The following is a 19238-nucleotide window of genomic DNA, read 5'->3' on the forward strand; positions in this document are numbered from 1 at the left end:
TATTATTTATAACTCGCGATGCTTTCGCGCTGATTTGCACGCATACCTTCTTTATAGACAGACAAATATAGTATACAGTTTATATAGAAAATAAGTAGCTCTCTAAGACTGTCATATATTTGCCATCGCGGGGAAAAAATAAGAAATAAGAAAAACATTGAAATTGCCTCTTCTTATCGATGGCGCACTTTGTACGCCAATTATTCAACACACAAACACAGTTGGTGCAAAAAAGTAACGCATACTAACTAGCTAATAACTACTGCGAAGTATAGACTCAATGGCATGTTTAATTTGGATTTTTGTTTTGCTATTTTTGCCTCCAATTTCCGATTTTGATAAGTGCGAAATCGAACGACACACAAAAAATTGATGTGAATTTATTTTTGGAATGCGCATTTGCATTGATACTTATGAGTACTCACAAGTTAATCGCTGCAATCACTCGCTTGAGTCGTGAACTTTATGAATGGCCTCTCAGATTAGGTTAACGTATAAAAGGCTCTCGAGATTAGAATCAAATTCTTTTTAATTAACTGGACAAGTGTCTTATAAACTGGATGCCAAAAGACTTAATAATACTGCAGCTGAACACAATTTGACCACGTGACCACGATTGAGAAGAGAAAGAATGTAACCAAAATGAAGACATTGTAATTGAATAGACAACTACTAAAAAAAAGTTGTTCAACTCTAAAGATACCCTGTACTCAGTTTAAGGTGCTTAATTTTTGTAGCACTCTCTGATTATATTTCAAGTGTTGTACTTAAGTATTTCAAGATTGAATAGCAATATTGCTGTAAATTAATTGAAACCGCACTTGATAAAGATAACCGAATTCTTGAGTAAAGTAAGATTATTTTTTCAGTAGGGGTTTTCTATAATTAAACAAATGATGGAATTCTTCTCTTGTATTATAACCTCAATCCAGATTAGCAAAAACTATTACTTAAGCATTCTTATTCAACACAAAACTAGGTAAAAATTCCAATTTTTCTTTTATTTTATATCAACAACTTAGATTTTATGACTCACTCTTACATGTATTTGCAAAGCAATAATTTGTAATTCGTCAAAAAAAAACATAATTCTACTTAGTATTTAATCTTTCTACCTATAATTTAAAGTCAGCATTGAAAATCCAAAATAAATAAATGTTTCACATCTTCTGATACATATGATTTTCATATTTTATATTCTGGCAGGGCACAACTAAGATATACTTTTATTTTCTAAACAACAATTTGATATTCGTTAAAATGAATTACTCTACTAAGTGTATTACTACCAGCCAATAATTTAAAGTCAGCATTAATTGAAATAATGCCGTAATTGATAAATGTTTCACTTCCATTCGCATTTATTCCAGGGTATTTCAACAAACACACATGTGTAGCCACTTGAGTGAGTTTGCAAGTTAGAAGTGTGCGCATTGCACGCTGTAATGAACAAATGCAACAAATTCTTGTATTTGTATTAATTTCATATTTTTATCTGTCAAACTCAAGTGAAAAGCAATCGGAGTGGAAAATGTTTGATAAGTTTTCAATTAAAATTGTACAAAGCACGCAGCACAAAGCACTAAAACTGCAATTGTTTTTATTTACAATAACCCCAACAAAACAGAAGTCTATTCTCTCTGTGAGTGCCAACAGGTAGATAAGAACTAATGCAATATTCTCATGTATTCTATGTACTATGTTATCTCATACACAATTCCTGACAAATTTTACATTGTGAAGTGCACTTGGTCTAATGCATTTACAGCTGGACAAATTTGAAATAAGTAAGAAACCTACAGTCGAGTGTGTTTGACTGTGAGATACCTATTTTGAATAAAAACAAAATAGTGCGAAATTATTCTTAAAATTTACCAATATATCAAATTGCGAATTTGGTATACTGGTATATTGGTATAGTAATAAATGCACCATTGACTGCAAAATATACCAGACAGACAGACGGACATGGCTATATCGTCTCGCTGATCAAGAATATATATGCTTTATAGAGTCGGAGATGCCTCCTTCTGCCTGCTACATCAATTTCCTGAAGGCACAAAGTTATAATTCCCTTCTACCCTCTGGGTAGCGGGTATAGAAATACAAAAACAATCTTTTCTCTGGCCTACGAAAAATCTAAGCAGAAGAAGCAACGCACACACAGAGAGTATTAAAATTACATAAGGCCATGTAAGAACGGTGCAAAAAGTGACACTTGTGCTGAGTTATATTGATTTGCATGCCAAGCAAAATTTGCATAGAACCAGAGACGGAAAGATACGCCTTAGAGCGAGTGAGAGGGGCGGACTAAAAGTCAAGTCAATGTACAAATATTTGCTTTAAAGTACGTAAACGTAGCCCAGCAAAACTGAATGTGAGCATTTCCGCACATTACACCTGAAGTTTAGCAAACTTTGCTGCAGTCCCTAAACTTGGGGCGGGGAGGGCCAAGAAAGATGGCATCTTTGGTTCCAGTCAGAAGCCAATTTGAATAGTAAGCAAATGTCGGATATGGCAAAGTTCAAAACGGAAACGTTTGCTGCACTTTCAATGCCAAAAAGCCAGCCAGCAAAAAGCGTTACTCCAGCTGACAGCGGTAACTTTTTCCCAGTCTGGCTCAGCCTGCTGGGACTATTCGCCTAGCAATTGCCTAGCATAAATCCAGCTGGCAATCGTCTATAACTGCAAACCACACACACACAGCGATTCAACTACATATATATACACAATATATACTTTCTACTTTATAGTTGAATAAGTCAGCTTAAAAACTTTACAATTCCCATGTGCGGTGGTTGCATGTGTGGGGAGAAATTAATTTACATTTAAATGAAATTGATGTCATTGGGCAAAAGTTGTTGATTTTTCATTGCGACAGCGGTGCAAAACATTTGCACAACTAACTTATTATTATTATTATGATTACTTATTATTGCAATGAAATTGAAAAACCCCCCAGCTGTACCCCAAAGCGCGAGTGCAGCAGCCAGCATCAACAGCCCGCAGTCAGTTGGAAATTATGAATACTAATTGAATGCATGCTCTTTATTTTATATTTTCTCTTCATCTCCAACTCCTCTTCTAACATTGTCGCGTCAGGAGTCGTAAAATATTCCAGAGTTTATTATCATGACCAGATCCATTAGAAGTCAAAGCAAATGCGCTCACATTTTTTCATTACTTGCAGGTGGCAAACGAATTACGTATGTGTGTGTTATAAACCCGTTTACATGCAGCACTTAAATGCATCCTCATCGATTGACTCAACATATGTTCTCTGGCATCTGCATACGTACATATGTGTGTGTGCTTGTTTGAGCATGTATTGTGTCGCCTGTCAGCCACGTAATGCGTTTAACGTAACTTTGTTACATTTTCCATTTTGATTGCAATATGCTAAGCATTCGATGGCACACACACAAACAAACACTATCGACACACATGCTAGGCATGCGTCACACTTGTCGCTTGTTTGCCGTTTAACACTTTCATAGCATACTTTCAGGCGGCTTTAAGGAATTTGTCACTGGGAGGAGCACACAAACGGCTTAAAGCCGTTTAATAACATAAATTTGCCAGCAAAGCTAATAAAATATAATACACTGCCAACTACAGTCTGGCGTCAACAAAGCTGCTGTTGCTGTTGCTGCTCTTAAAATTTGTTGTTGCTGGCAGCAAAATATGAGCAAAATGACCAAAGAGAATGCAAGGCAAGAAGCGAGCTAATAAAAACCAACTTTCCCACTGCAACAGCAACAACAACAGCATCAGCAGCAGCAATGGCAGCAACAGCGACTTTGACTTTTCGCTTCCTTTTTAGTGTCACACGAAAATAAAACTGGAGAATAACGAGCCAGTTGAAAGCGACTGACTGGCCAAGCCAAGCCAAGTCAAAGCGGAGTGTAAGCAGGACCAGGTCTGTGTCCGGGCCACGCCCCCGTCGCCAAACGCCAACGCCCTCCGCACAGTTGCACAATGAAATGTAGTTGAAAATTATGAAAATTATCTGCCACGCCATTTTTATGCCAGAAACTTTGCATCTAAATGTCCATAAAAGCGGAAGCGTCGCGTCGCCAAATGGCACAAGAAAAAAAACGAAAAATATAAGAGGAACTCTCTTTCTCTCTCTCTGACGCGGTATACAAATAAAATGGCAAACTGCAACGGAGGCAGCCGCATCAGCAGCAGCAGCAGCATCAGCCACGTCATTCGTGTGCTACGTGTGGGCATTTGTGGGCGAATGTAGGCGTGTCAGGCGTTGTGTTCGAGGTGGCCTCGAGGAGTGACTGCCTCACAGACGGCATGTCATCATTATAATAGAAATTAAGTGCAGTTCCAGTTCCTAGCAGCATCAACCGAGTAACCAGTACTTTAGAACGTGGCTGCCACTGCTGCTGCTGCTGCTGGCTCCTTCTGCAGCATTTTCTCTCTTGTAATGGGTAATAGAATTAAAATTACTTGGACGCATGCCACGCCAAAGCCAAAGCAATGGCAACGACAACGACAACGACAACGATGTGGAGAGAGAGCCAGCCAAAGTAGTGCGAGTAAAAGCCAAACAATAGCGTCCAGTCATTAAAAACAAAGAGCCAAAGGCAGAGCCAAACTACTTTACAGATCTCTTGCCTGTGTCGTGGGCGTGGCGTACGCCTTTTGTCTCTTGCTTTAAGCCGATTGCCTGGACAAAATCTTTGAATTAAAGCACAAATATTGTCGTGTTTATTGACGCGCTTAAAAGTATGAAACACATAATTCAAACATGTTGCCCACACTTTGCATTTCCACAGCCCTGAGGTAACATCATCAACACCGCCTTTCTGGCAACATTCGGAGATTACCACCGCCACACAAGCTGGAAACACATTGCAATGTTGCAATTTTTGCATGCATGTATGTGAAACCATTTGACAGATGATTTTCCACATTTCACATTCCATTCCTTTTGTTATTGCTGTTGTCCAGCTCTCGAACAATTTTGCACATATTGTGCGTGTGCGTGTGAGTGTGTGTATATGCAATTTATTCAAATAAATTAAAAAGAAAAAATGCTATTTTGTTTATATAGCATTAAAATGTAAAAAGGACCGCAATACAATCGCAAAAGAATGGCATAAAAAGTATAAAATATAACTGTTAAAGTCTCACTATTCTATGACAAACAACGGATGCACTTTCAGAGATTATTGTAATTTTATATAATTGTTATAAGCAAAAATACATTTGATATGATTTAATTTATCTTTCATTTATGTTGTTAAATATTTTGTTATAATATATTTTCCTAATTTCTCGTAGAACAAATAAATAAAGCTTTTACGTATACGTAATAATTTATATCATCCAAAGTAAATACTTTTACAACAATTAATAAAATGAAATCATTAAAAATATTATTATATTAATTTGATTGAGAATATACCCAACGAAATCACTTAGGGTAGAGAAAATAGTTTTATGCATTTCTTTTCTGTTCATTGAAATAATATTAAAGTAAATTCAATTTATGTCATTGTCAAGATTTTAGAGAAATATTGGATAAATTCAAACTTGCCTTGCTTTAATAGTATAATAATTTATAGTTGAATGTTGATATAGACAACAACAAATAGCAAAGACATTTGACCAAAAGTAAATATTTAAACAGCAAGCAACAACAAGAGCAGTGCTCAAATTTTAATTACAATGGCGAGTTAAAGTATATTCGAGCTAATGGTTGACCACAAAGTGTAACCGAAAATTGCAATACCTGTAAGCCGAAAGTGCAGTTTACCCTCAGTTATAATGCCGAGCGAATAAAGAGTCCGACCTGTGACCGCAGCAATGAAAGGTGGTTAGCCACACACGCATGCGAGTAGAGACTGAGAGAAGCACTGAGAGAGTTGGAGGAAACCATCATCAGCATTGGTGATGATGACCATAAAACAAGGGCAACAACATTTTGCGTCAACAAAAGCACTCTCGCATCCCAAATTCGAAAATAACTGCGCAAAAATTGTATTTACGCACACACGAGAAAATTGAAAATTGAGGTAAGAGTAGCGAAAAGTATGAACTTGTTTTTTTTTTTGGTTTCCGCTATTTTTGAGTGAAGTGCGAGTAATTGAAAAATTCTGTTCTAGAGAGAGAGAGTCTGGGCTTTTATTGAGCAATGATAACCAGAGCTGTGAGCATTCAATTTGTCTTAATATCACGGCAAATTGCATGTCGTAAGATCAATTGCGGCAACGACCAGAATTTTAGTGCCGAAAAGCGAAAAGGAAACTATGAAAATGAAACTGCAGCCGCTGGCACAGAGATTCACTATGGAGACACGGTAAAGTAAGAAACGAATATATAACATATATAAAAAAAACAATAGCAAATCAAGGAATTGATGCGCTTGATGTTTGTTGGCTTCTGTCGCAGCAGGACAATCAATTTTATGGCCAATGCCAAACGCAGCAGCAACAGCAAAAACGACAAACAGCGCGTTATGAGCATCAAATAAACATAAAGCCGCGCTCGTTGGCCGATTTAGGTTTATGGGACACAGTGGCATCAGCTTTATATAGACACGATAGTTACGACAATAGTGCGCCGCTCTTTGTCTTCCACTTTGGTGACATCTATTCAACCTCCAACCCCTTTTCTGCACCCTCATCATTATTGGGTTTGTTGTCGTTGTTGTTGTTTCAGTCAGCTACCGTGTTCTCGTCAGCTTTTTGGGGTTGACACGTGGATGCCATTTTCAATTTATGACACACTATTTGGACATGGATTTGCTTGGGTCACCACCATGTCATCATCATCATCGTCATCATGGGCAGAGAGAGCATTTTGCTGGTCAGACATGCATTTCGGTAAATAAATCAAATCAAATCAAATCAAATGAATTCGATTTGTGTGTGCACAGGAAATTGTCACTAAAAATAAGAAACATAAATGTAATTTCCTGCAAGTGCCTGTAAAAGCCTCTTAATGCAGCACAACAACAACACAAAAAAAAAAACGAACAACAATAAGAATAAAAGCGAGTATCGAAACAAAAACGCTCAAGGTGTTTTATCAACTTGCGCATAAATATAAATCATTTCCGGTCGTTGACCCAGCTGCCCCATAACTCAAATGTATTTCCAAAGACAGTTTTGTGCGATATATTCAACTAATCTGCCATGCAAAGTGGTCACAAAAGTCTGACTACAATTAAATCAAATTTATTATGTTCAAAATTAAATTATACTTGAAATTGATTATTTCAACTTAATTAGAAAGTGTATTTACATAGCAAGAAATTGAATTAAAGTAAAATAATTCGAATTTTATCTAAATTTTAAATATACAAATAAATATATTTTATTATTTCAGATTGAGCAAATAAATAAATCTATTACGTATACGTAATAAGTTATATGCACTAAAGAAATTCTTCAAAGATAAGTGAGAATTTAAGAAATAATTCAAGAAATGGAATTAAAGTTAAATGTTGAAATATTTTTAATCAGTTTGGTTTTGTTGCTTGCTAAAAATAAGAATAAATCACTTAAATTAATCAGGTCACAAAATCAATTCTCAAGTGCAAACTATTTTCGTCTTTTCACAGTAATCAAAATTGCCAAAAAAAAAAAAAAAATGAACAGTACAGTATACAAGCAAAAGTGCTGAAAAACAAGTCATAGAAATGCACATAAAATACTCAATGCACTGAATGAAGAAGATGAAGCAGAGAGAGAGAGACTTTCAAGCCAGCAAACTGTGCTGACAGATGACAAGCATTCATCAATAAGTTTCTATCGAAACTAAAATGATTTAGGTCATGTAAAGTGTTTGTGTTGTTGTTGTTTTTTTTTTTGAGAATTATCCTAGTGTGGTTTTTATGCCAGAGAAGTACGATCAATGTCAGGAGTGTGTGACATTAAGTTGATTATAATGCAATGCTCGAAATGCTGCCCTAACAGTTGTCAATAAAGTCTGATTTATGCATTGGCAGCATGAGAGGCTAAAGAGACGTCTGCATGCAAATCACCGAAAATGGCCCCGAAAAACTCTGCAAAGCGAATTATCAAAGCGGCTTCGAGACTATGAATGAAAGTCCCTTTTGGGGAGCCACAGTATACGGGAGTATGTGGTGTATATATAGACTCGTATGCTAACTGGCAATCACTAACCGCCGACTCATTTTTAAACGCAATTGGTCAGCACACTCGCACACACACACACACACACACCGGGCTAGCCAGACGTGACAGTTTCGAGCAGTTTTGAAAGGGTGGGGGAGGGGAACGGAACGTTGGCAACGTTTCATGAATAAACCATGAGCGTCAACACCAGTTAGCAAAAACAACAGAGCCCAAGGCAGAGAGGTAGAGGAGCATCAGCAGCAGGAGCAGGAGCAGGAGCAGCATAAAGTGAGCCAGCTGCATTCGTATCCGCATCCGCATCCAGCATCCAACAACGTTCTGAGCCTATGTCGCACACAATGCAGAGTTTCGGTTTGCGCATAGTAGAGCCTGAAAATCCGGTCCTGCTGCCGCCAGACGTCTCCTCTCACTCTCTCTCTCTCTCTCTCTCTCAGTTAGCACTCAAAAGTGCTTAGCATATTTTGCACTGATGGCGGTTTTGGCACGTAATGGCCAGGCCAGGAGATGCAGCCAGGCAAGCAGCCAGCAACCAGCAAGCAGTAACCAGCAGCAACAGCAGCAACAGCAGCAGCACTAAAAGTCTTAATTATTTCAAAGGTATTTGTGCCCCGTTGCGCATACGACATGTATGCAGTACATACAAGCTAATGGCTGGGCGCAAAGTAGCAGAAGCAGCAGCCCCAGCGACGATCTTAAACAGTTGCCACACAAAAGCTTAAAACTGGAGAGTTTGCTGCAGCTATCAAACAATTGCACGCATGGCTGCGACAGCATTGCAAAATTATATGTACATAAACTAATATATATCGTATATCTATCTAACTTCTTATTTCACTTGAGGGTGGAATGAAAACTTGAATCTTAAGCAGCGAACGGAAATGGAAGCACAGTGTCAGCTTATCAGCTCAGCCACACTGCAGCTGGCAAGCACAAAGTAAACAGAGTGCACACACAAAGGGGCAAAAACAAATTTTTGGTAGTAGAAGAAAGCTACAGCTACAGCTCGTTGCCTTTGCTTATCCGCCGCTTGCAACATGCAGCAAGTGGCAGCAGCAGCATCGAATTGCATTTAACTTGAGAGATTTTATGAAATTTGAACACAAATTATAATATAAAAATAAATAAAAATAAATAAATTGCACAATCGACAGTACGAAGAACTTTTCAGCTTCAGCTTCAGTTTTAGCTTCGTATTGTTATGGCCGCAACTTTTGCCAAACAGTTTTTAAGTGAAATGCCTGAGCAGCACTCATACGCCGTGTGGGCTCGGCCGATTCGCAGCACACGAAAATACACAAATACGGCCAATTTTCGAGTCTCGCTTGCACTTTCGCTCTCTCTTTCTCTCTCACTCTCTCCTCCACTCTGATTCTATTCAAGTCTCGCCTCAACTTTCCGCCGCGTGCTGCATTTTGTGCTCGGCAGAAAAGAGAAAGAAAAAAAAATAAAGTTGATCGTTAGCAGGAAATTTCTGGTAAAAAGTTCGAAACCAACTTTCCACAGTCTTTTCATGCGCCGTTATAGTTTATCGTTAAAAAGTTGAGTCCACCTCCTCCTCCGCGCGCTAAAAATAAACCAGAAATATGAAAGTTGTATTGGGATTTACGCAATACACTTTGTCTCCGTTTCCCTCTCCACTTTCCTCTGGGCTTCCTCTGTGGCTACTCGTAGGTGAGTGAGTGGCCAATACTTGTAGTTCTCAAAAGCCGATGATGATGGTAAGCCCCAATTTCTCGTCTCTCGATGGGATTTTGGGGTGTTTTATAGAGGTGGGCACGGGCCGGGCTTTTTTTCGTGGCACGCGGGCTTACACAGGCCCGGAGCGGGTTCGGGCGGGCCCGGGCCTTATAATTAAGATTCGTACGGGCTTCGTGCGGGCCCGGGCCTTAGAAAAAAGGCCCGGCCCGTAAAAACCCGAAATAGGCCCGTAAAAGCCCGAAGTAGGCCTGAAACAATTTTGATTTGATCGAATTAGAACCGCCATTTATCGCATTTTAATTGCTTATCGATGCTACTATTGATTTGGTTATACAATATTTTACTTGTTTGCACACCACTAATTAAAAATTGGCGGCCTATTGTGAAATTATCAAATCTGTGGGCCATGGTTTAAATGAAAAACGCACTAGGCTAAAAGCAAAAATGTAGAAAAAATTTTATTTTTAAATAAAAATATGAATTAATTTGTTTTTCATTAAATACATAACAATATTCAATATAAATACCTTAATAAATATATATATGTATATATAAATTACATGTCTTTTGAATTTCCTTATATGTGTAAATAAGTTTCGTGCCGGGCCGGGCCGGGCCGGGCCTTAGTGAAAAAGTTTCGTGTTCGGCCGGGCCGGGCCTCTCAAAAAAGAGTTTGTTTTCGTGCGGGCCCGGGCCTTAAAATACAGGCCCGCGCCCACCTCTAGTGTTTTACACACCCAAAACCCACACACACACACACACACACACACAAATCTTTCACTGCACTCAAGTGTTAATAATGCACTTTTGGCACCGAGATGAAAGCCGTGGCATATTTTCCCCAAACAACAAAGAAGAAAGCTTCGGAAAACGGCGTCAAGTGGCACGCACAGTTATAGTTTTATAAGCCTACTTAAAGGAGTCGAAGAGAGGAGATCAGAAGAGAATAGAAGAGAGGAGAGGAGGCGGAAAGAGTACAACGACCTGTAAGCGACCTTGAGGCAGTTGTCGTGCATTAATTTCAAATAGATTGAAGATTGAAGCACCGCCTAACTGTGTTCGTGTGCAATTTATAAGAACGTGCTTCACACACACACACACAGACTAACACTTACGCACTGTCTCACACAGAGTCATTCGGCAGGTATCATTCATTCTAACGATTTGCAGCCACCTTTCAACTAGTCCTCGTCTACTCCACAGCTGCCAGAGACTGCTGCCAATTTCCTTATACACCCACGAGCACGCACGACTCTCACACACACACACACGCACATGCTGACACACACACACACACACAAACACCTTGGCATTTATCTGTGCCAGGAAAACGTTTAATTAAGTCACTTGAATGCGCAGCCAGTTGCTGTGGCATTTATTCTCAATGATGTTGCTAATGCTGATGACGATGATGCCTTTGCCTCTCCACACGAAGGGGCAAGCTGAAAGAGATGAGACAACAACAACAGCAACACCAAGTGAATGTATGTGTTGTTGTGTTGATGTTTTCTTTGCCTTTTGCTAAGCAGCAGCCATCTATGTGGCAACCAAGTAAAAGCAAGAGAGCTGGTGACCCTATCAACCATGTCAAGTTCTCACATTTCTACAAACACATTTCAAAGTGCGCATTGTGATTTTTATGTGTATTCATTTATACACACACGCACATACATATATATACATACATATGTGCACAAGTGTGTCTGTGAGTGAGTGTCTTTCTATTCATTTAGATGGAGCATGAAATCGGGTTAGAGCTCAATATGAGATCTCTTCAAAAGCACAAGTCGAGGTCCTACAGATTACATGACTGACATTTCGTTCGTTAAGTATATCAACCAAACATAATACATTATAATTACATCAGTAGAAACGTAATGAAACCAGCAAACAAATAAATAACGTGCACAAATCCTAATTTAAATGAATTGATGAAAGCATTTCAACTAAAATAGTTCAGCGAAAAAAGATAACTCAATGTGAGAGTCAACTACAAAGGGGAATAATAAACATAACTTATGAATAGAAATTTATAAAAGCATATTAAAAACCACAATTTCACACAATAATCGGGTAAACATTTATATTTATGTATATTTATATAAACAGAAAACAAACCAAAAAAAAACACATTTTATACTGAATAATTTATTAGATAAAGAAAAGGTATTAAAAAGTTTGAAAAGGGTAAAGTGGTTAAAAATTCTGAATTCTGTATACAAAAAAATGGAATTGAATTATACAAAAATTTAAATTGTTCACACCAGTAATTAAATAAAATTTACGTAACTGTGCCTTAATAGAATAGAAAATATGGAAGACAAGTTGTGCTCGAATGTCAGATACCAGCCAAAGCGGTATTTAAAAAAAAATGTACTTAAGTCATATACCGACAAAATACTGAAAATATATCGATAAAAGAAAATATAATACAAATATACCGAAAATACCAACTATATTTAGTATAAGAATATACTGTATCACATTCAAAATATACCACAGACTGCAATATATACCAAATTGTCAACCAAAGCCATAACCCCAAACGTTGCTGTCGTTGTTCGGCATATAACATAACGTTTTGAAAACTTCTATATTTTGTAGTATCAGAAATCATTTCACTAATGCAAAATGTAATGTTAAATACCATTATATAAGCATACGATGTAAGAAGATTATAAAAACATTCATATAATGCAATAGACTTCAACTTGGCTAAAAAGCTATAATTTAAATTCGAACAGAAGACCAAATAAAACATAATTAGTTGGTTAGCAGTTATAATAAGGATTAGCAAATGCGCAGTTCATTGCTCCATTTCATTTCAGTTGCTGCAGCCTCCCAGTTCTCATTAATAAGAAGCTTTTCCCTGCATTTTGAACTGAACTTAGTTCACTTTTGTTTTGTTGTTGCCGCAGGCAAGCAGAGAGACTTTTATCTCTAACCAAAAACACAGAGTCATTTAACTGTAGTACGGTTATGAATATTATAGCAACATTTAGTGTACACACATACTCTTATATATATTATTTACTACTCATTTGCTGACCTGCTTCGCTTTGCAGTTGGATGGAACCACAAAAAGAGAGACAAGCAACCACAGACAGAGGAAGCCAAGCACATAAGTAAAATGCATTTTGTGGTCGACGCTTAACAATGCCTACATCAAGTTGTATCATATATTGTTGTTTTTGTTGCTTAGTTTGCTGTATGTTGTATGTGTTTTTTGAAGTCAGTGCTGTTGCTTGGGCTTAACATTATTTATAATAGCACCGATAATTCCCATGATTAATGCCCAACTTGCAGTTTGTACTGTTTGTAATTAGTGCTGGCAAATGTTTAGATAACTACATTACCAACATCAGTATGAAGCAAACCTGTATGTGTGTGTGTGTGGCTTATTTATTTTTTGCTATGCGCCATTTATTTACTGCGGTTGCTTCAGATTCAACGGACACTCAAATATGCTTCAGTCAACAGGAGAGCAGAGCAACAGCAGCAACAGCAGCAGCAGCAAGTGTAAACACATTATGTTTAGATTGAGTTACATAATTAAACAACAGCCTGACATTTGAGTAAATACAAACAAGCTCTCGCTCTGTCACTCGCTTCACAGAAGGTAAACCTGTGAGCAAAAGCACGTGTAAAAAAAAAAGAAAAGAGTAGTGTAAACGTGCAGGCGAGTAAAGAGTTCGACTAGTCTGTCAATAATTGTCAGCAATGCACACTGGGGACGCTTTAAATTATCTTTTTCAACACAAATGCCAATTTTATTATAATTTATATCGCCTAATCCACTAAACAGTTGACAGCGAATTGTGACAGTTCAATTAAATGTAGACTAGAATTTTAGGGAGTTGAAAATCCGGTTAAAACAATTATGTACATTGGGCATTTTTGGTCGCATTAAAGCAAAACTCATTCAGTTCAGTGGCAGCCGATAAAGGGCGTGCTGTGCTTTAAAGTGTTTAATGAATTCACTTTGAGCAGCGGGAACAGCAACAATACAATGATGGGGTGAGAGCGACGCGGGTGACAAGGCCATCAACAGGCCAAAAATAGCAACGGGGGCGTGCCACAGCCAACAAGTCAATTTGTCAATTTTAAAACAAACTACAGGAAAAATTCGAGACCGTCCCGCTGCGAGAGCTGTTAACTACAAAATCAAACAGCAAAAAATAAAGGAATTTTTCGGTGTTGCTACGACTGCTGCCTGCTGCCTGCGACTAGAAAATACCCTTTAAGGAAAATGTAATAATTTAAAGAATTTTCTAAAGCTGCAAACTTAAATGTTTTTAAGACGGACCAACAAATGTGACTAATATTGTATTATAATGAATGAGTGTTGCTCTGCTTACATTTAATAAAGAATATAATATTTAATATATGTATTATAATTAATAACTTCCAATATCTATAATTTATAATGCACATTTGACTTTGAAGCAAACTCTAAGCAACTTGCAGAAGCCATCTACTAAAATTTGAAATAATCTTAGTCAAAGTATCGCTTAGCCTATGTTATTCGCTTACAGGGCATAGAGAGTGAAGTGTAAAATTGTATGTGAGAAAAGCTCACTTGGACTCTACGAGTGCGTTACCCTCAATACACATAAATACACATATATGTCATGGTGTGTGTGTGTGTATGCGTGTGTTCACAATGTGCAAAATTCAACGTACCAAAAGCCGCACACAAACAATCAGCCAGCATTGGGGTAAAGAGTGAGAGTGATCGGGGAAGGGGGGGTGAGAGGAGAGAGCGGGACAGGCAGTCAGTCAGGCATGGAAGAGACGGCGTCGCATCGAATCGCATCGCATAGCATCGTTTGGTGACGTTCCATGGAGTTCGAGTGTCGCTTCCGCCGAAAACAAAATCAAAGTTAAGCACTCAATTTTCAATTAAGCTCACAAAATGCACACGAACGTACCACTCAACCACTCATACTCACACGCACGCACACCTACACACACACACACACACACATACATGCGGAAAGAGTGGGAGAGAGAAACACACACAAAGCTAAGGTCTAACGTCCTCATTCACCCATCGTTGAGCAGAGGCGAAGAGAAGCAACAGCAACAACAAAAACGCAAAAAAAAAAGGGAAAAAAGAAAGTGAAAATAAAATGGTTCGGTGTCAATGAAACACTCACGTAGCAGCAGCAGCAGAAACAACAACAGAACGTAGAAGCAGCAGCACCCGCAGGACCAACGAATGCTTCTCGGGTTTGCCCTATCAAACAAGGATATATCAAGTTTGTGATGTCATTAGAGAACACTCTTCTTTCTTGGCAAGCATGCTGGGCTATTACTTGGAATAAAATGAACTCGTTTGGTATATACTATTATAATAGTGAATTTGGTATCTTTTTGGTGTCTTTTGGTATATACTATGAATAAATATAAAACTTCATCTATGTTTTATTAAAGAAGAATTTTCTTTTTATAAATTTCATTTTCACAAAGATTTTGAAACATTGTTTTGAATAAAGTTCTTAGTATAAATTGCATTTTCACAAATTCAATCTTTTTGGGCTAAACTACTGATTGGCTTGCTCAAGAATATCAGACAAGATCTTAAACCATTTTCATAATGAAAGCTTTACTTGTTTTCCTAACAATTTTTAAAAACAATTACTTTAAATTACATAATAATGAAAGTAAGCACTTTATGCTAAAAGAATATTTATCTTTTAATAAGTTTCATGAAAGTTTTAAGTATAAAGTACTAATTTGTTAGCTTAAAAAAGCAACCAAAATTTGCATGTAAGTTTTTAGCTTTTCAACTAACTAAATCTTTACTTATTTGATTACATTTCAACTTGAAGTTTCTAAACATATATTTATTTTGAAATATTTAAAAATGATAAAGAATTTCTTTATAAATTTCTGCGAACTTAGAAGTGAAAGCAACTTTCATCATACTTCTTTTTTAAATAGTCGGTATTGTATCCCTTATTTCCTTTAAACACACAAATAGAGGCATATACCACACACCTATACTAACACCCACTCACACAGACAAAAAGAGAGACAGCCTCAGCGATTCACCGTCATCGTCATTGAAATGCTCAAGGCACTTTGTATTAAATTCACTTTGGCTGTGTCACCTGCCATCCCTCTTCCTCTGCACCCTTCTGAACCTGTCTCAAGCCCTAGCCAGTGTTACCTTTAGTGTTGAGTATGGCCAACACATAGCACACACACACACACGCGCACACAAAAAACACACACACACATACAAGCCAACGCATTTTTACCATTTTTACTCAACATTTTTTTTTTGTTGCCCTCTCTGTGTGAAGTAGCTTCTTGATTTCCTTCGTTATGCGGCTCGATGATGTTTCCGTTTGTGTTTTACTTGCTGTATCGCATGTCTGCGTGTGTGTGTGTCTGTGTGTTGCTGAAGCTGTGCTGAATGAGAAGCCAAATAACTGGTACAACCTGACTGCGATGTGTGGTTTAAGTGGCAGTCATGCCCGCAGACGTAATTCGTTTGCTTTTCTAATTACGCGAATCTACGTTACGCACATGTTCCTGCAAGTGTGTGTGTGTGTGTGTGTGTGTGTGTGTTGGTGTGTGGAGGTGTGCCACTGCGTTTGATAGCAGCTGCCATTTACCCATGCGATTAGGTTCAGAAGTAAAATGTTAAATATTTAATCTGTGCTTCATGTTTGTCAGTTATCGTTAACCTGCTCAAAAAAAACACAAATTGTTGCTTAGCAATCAGTGAAGACGCCCCCCAACACACACACGCGGGCAACAAAAGTCAAGCCAGCCCCCAAACAAACGCAATCAACAACATCATCAATGGTAACTGCGGCGTCAATAGTTCAGGGAAAGATAAACCAAGACAGGCGGACAGACAGTCTTGTCAGACGGATGGAAGGATGGATGGATGGATGGATGGATAGACGGTTGGATGGATGGACCAAGAAGTAGTCAAGCTGCTAACGATTATTTAAAATGGGTGGCAACGCCAACGAGCATACAAACAAGACCGTTAGGAGTTTGTCTAGCATCAGGTTGCGGCTCACGGGGCGTATGCGCAACGCTGGTTTAGCATCGTTGGGCGGGCTCAAAAGTTGCAGAAGAAAAGTTCCAAGAAATTTAATTTATATTTTCTGCTTTTTTCGGATTTAATTTTCTTAAATATTTCACCTGTGGTTTACGTTTCATCAAGGTGTAACTAAGACCCACACACACGCATACGTTACGTATACGTAATCTGTAGCATGCCGTAGCCGCAACGTTAACATGGGGTGGCTCCACTTGAGATGTACTTTTCAAGCTTGCAACAATTTCCGAAGATTCCAACCTTGGCAATACTCGTAAGTAGCCAGTTTCAAGTATTTGTGATTGGCTGCCTGTAACTTAAAACCATTTTCTCTTCAGCTTTTTTTTCCATCTTTGTTGTTCTTGATGTTCAACCTCGTATCTATGTCTGGCATCTGTGTGTGTTTAAGCTGCTCTCTAATATTAATTGAAATCTTATCGTTTTTTTTCGGGCCATTTCAGAGTAAATGCTTGCCGTAAATATAGCCATTTATGGTTTACTTAAACAACCAAAAGCAGAAAACACGTAAGAAATTGCCAATACAAAAATATCAGTTTCAACGTGTATAAATTGTGCTCTAAGGTTGGAGGATTATCCTTGGGCGAATGCAGAAACCTAATTGAAAAGAATTCATCTCGAATGCAAATTTTTAAAATGTATTTGCAATTTAAAAGGATTTTATTGCTATGATTGGATTTTCATCTTGTCTTTTTTTGCCATTTGTAAGCCGCTTTTCATTTTTGTTGCACTTGCACTTATGTAAGTTATTTTTAGATTATCAAATTTAGAATATTGAATTGAACAGCAAAATGATATCATGCTTTGAATTGAATCGCTTATTGGCCTCTATTGCCCCCTATTAAACACAATTGTGCTCTGATGCACGTTGAACTAAAGTACAGACAAACATATATGTATATGTACGATGTATTCCCTATAAATTGGTGTAAATTTTAAAAAAAATTCCCAATAATTTACATCATTAGTTGGGTTTATTTATTCTTATCACATCTTTCATTCGTTTCATTTCATTCAATTTTCTGTGAAAATAATATGAAATTAAAGCTTAATCGTATATGAAATTTTAAGAAATATTTTCCTAAAAAAAACAATAATGCTGCAATACAGAACTTGTGAAAATTGCGCATGGCAGAAATTGTGAAGACTTGTAAATTAACTGTTGTTTAAGTGCTTATTGTAGAAATGAGTCTTTATATTTTACATATTTCCTAATTGATTGAACTTCTATATTTACTTGTAAATACTTCTTGTTATCTTGATGTAATTAGTTAAGTATTTTGTGACTAAAATGGTGCTGTAATTAGTAAAGTATTTTGTATAGAACCTTGTAAGAAATATTTTTACAAATTTAAAATTATGTAGGTAAAAAGTTACAATATTTAAGATAAGAAAATCTATCAATTATAATAATGTAAAATGTTTTGTAACTAAAATGGTGTTGTAATTAGTAAAGTATTTTGTATAGAGCTTTGTAAGAAATACGTTTACAATTTTCAAATTATGTAAGTAAAAAGTTACAATATGTGAGATAAGAAAATGTATCAACTATAATTAGCATTAAGAGACAAGGTGTTTAAAACATTTGTCAATTCCAATGAGATAACATTAAAAGTTATTACCAATATTTACTTACACTTTAGGAATATTAATAAATGTTAATTATTATTTATAATTATTGTAAAACAAAATGACACTAGACACTTTTGTTTACAGAAGTTGAAGGCAGACTAACAGACTGTCACTCCAACGGATCTTGAGCAACACATGCGATCGCAAGTTGAGTGCAAACGAGAAAAACACTCAAAATGGCAAAAAGCACTCAAAGAGCTGTTGAGCTTTGGGCGCTTTGCTGATTAAGGCGCAACAACAAGTGTAAAATATGACGTAGATCTCTCACACTCACACTCACACACCCATACTAATTGAAGTACTAACGAATTTCTACAGCACCCGGCGCTCGCTCATCGCTCTCCCTTTCTCTAATGCTCACATTGCTCAGCTGGCTGTTGTTCTGTTCTGCTCTGCTGCTGCTGCCGTCAGTTGAACTTGAAGCGTCGCTAGCGACGAGCGCGTTTGCAACGGTAACAAAAAACAACAGAAAAGAAGAACCGCACACATAACATACGCTCATATAACAAAAAGTCGGCGTGCTAATGATCGCGACAATACACAAATATGTACGTAATGTATGAAAGATAATCAAAAACAAAAAAATATCGAGTGCGATTGCTGTGCAATGTTTGACAAATAAAACAATGGGGAAATCCAATCGAGTATAAACGATTGCGAGGTGTTAAAACAATACAAATACGTATATTTTTTACGTAATAAAATAT

The 19238-nt window shown here is 37.3% G+C and overlaps 1 protein-coding gene and 2 long non-coding RNA genes across 5 annotated transcripts in view; 2 read left to right on the top strand and 1 right to left on the bottom strand.

Moving 5' to 3' along the window:
- LOC117571750 (odorant receptor 42a-like) overlaps window positions 1-18709 on the bottom strand; it is a 40069-nt gene extending 21360 nt beyond the window's left edge. Inside the window, exon 1 of the mRNA XM_052004568.1 lies at window positions 18536-18709. The gene's annotated coding sequence lies outside the window, so the exon portion shown is untranslated. The remainder of the gene's footprint in view (window positions 1-18535) is intronic.
- On the top strand, window positions 5508-7252 carry LOC127565553 (uncharacterized). Its single transcript, XR_007954877.1, has 3 exons — window positions 5508-6032; window positions 6123-6316; window positions 6412-7252. It is a non-coding gene; the product is annotated as an uncharacterized LOC127565553 (long non-coding RNA).
- Window positions 16451-17843, top strand: LOC117571070 (uncharacterized). Of its 3 annotated transcripts, none has more exons than XR_007954876.1 (4): window positions 16451-17155; window positions 17220-17406; window positions 17464-17603; window positions 17656-17843. It is a non-coding gene; the product is annotated as an uncharacterized LOC117571070 (long non-coding RNA). The 3 variants fall into 3 exon arrangements; XR_004572412.2 differs by having other exon boundaries at window positions 17220-17277; window positions 17343-17603; window positions 17656-17841; XR_007954874.1 differs by having other exon boundaries at window positions 17220-17603; window positions 17656-17838.
- Window positions 18710-19238: the final 529 nt, after the last annotated feature.

The sequence above is a fragment of the Drosophila albomicans genome, chromosome 3 (genome assembly GCF_009650485.2).
Source record: "Drosophila albomicans strain 15112-1751.03 chromosome 3, ASM965048v2, whole genome shotgun sequence".
NCBI lineage: Eukaryota > Metazoa > Arthropoda > Insecta > Diptera > Drosophilidae > Drosophila > Drosophila albomicans.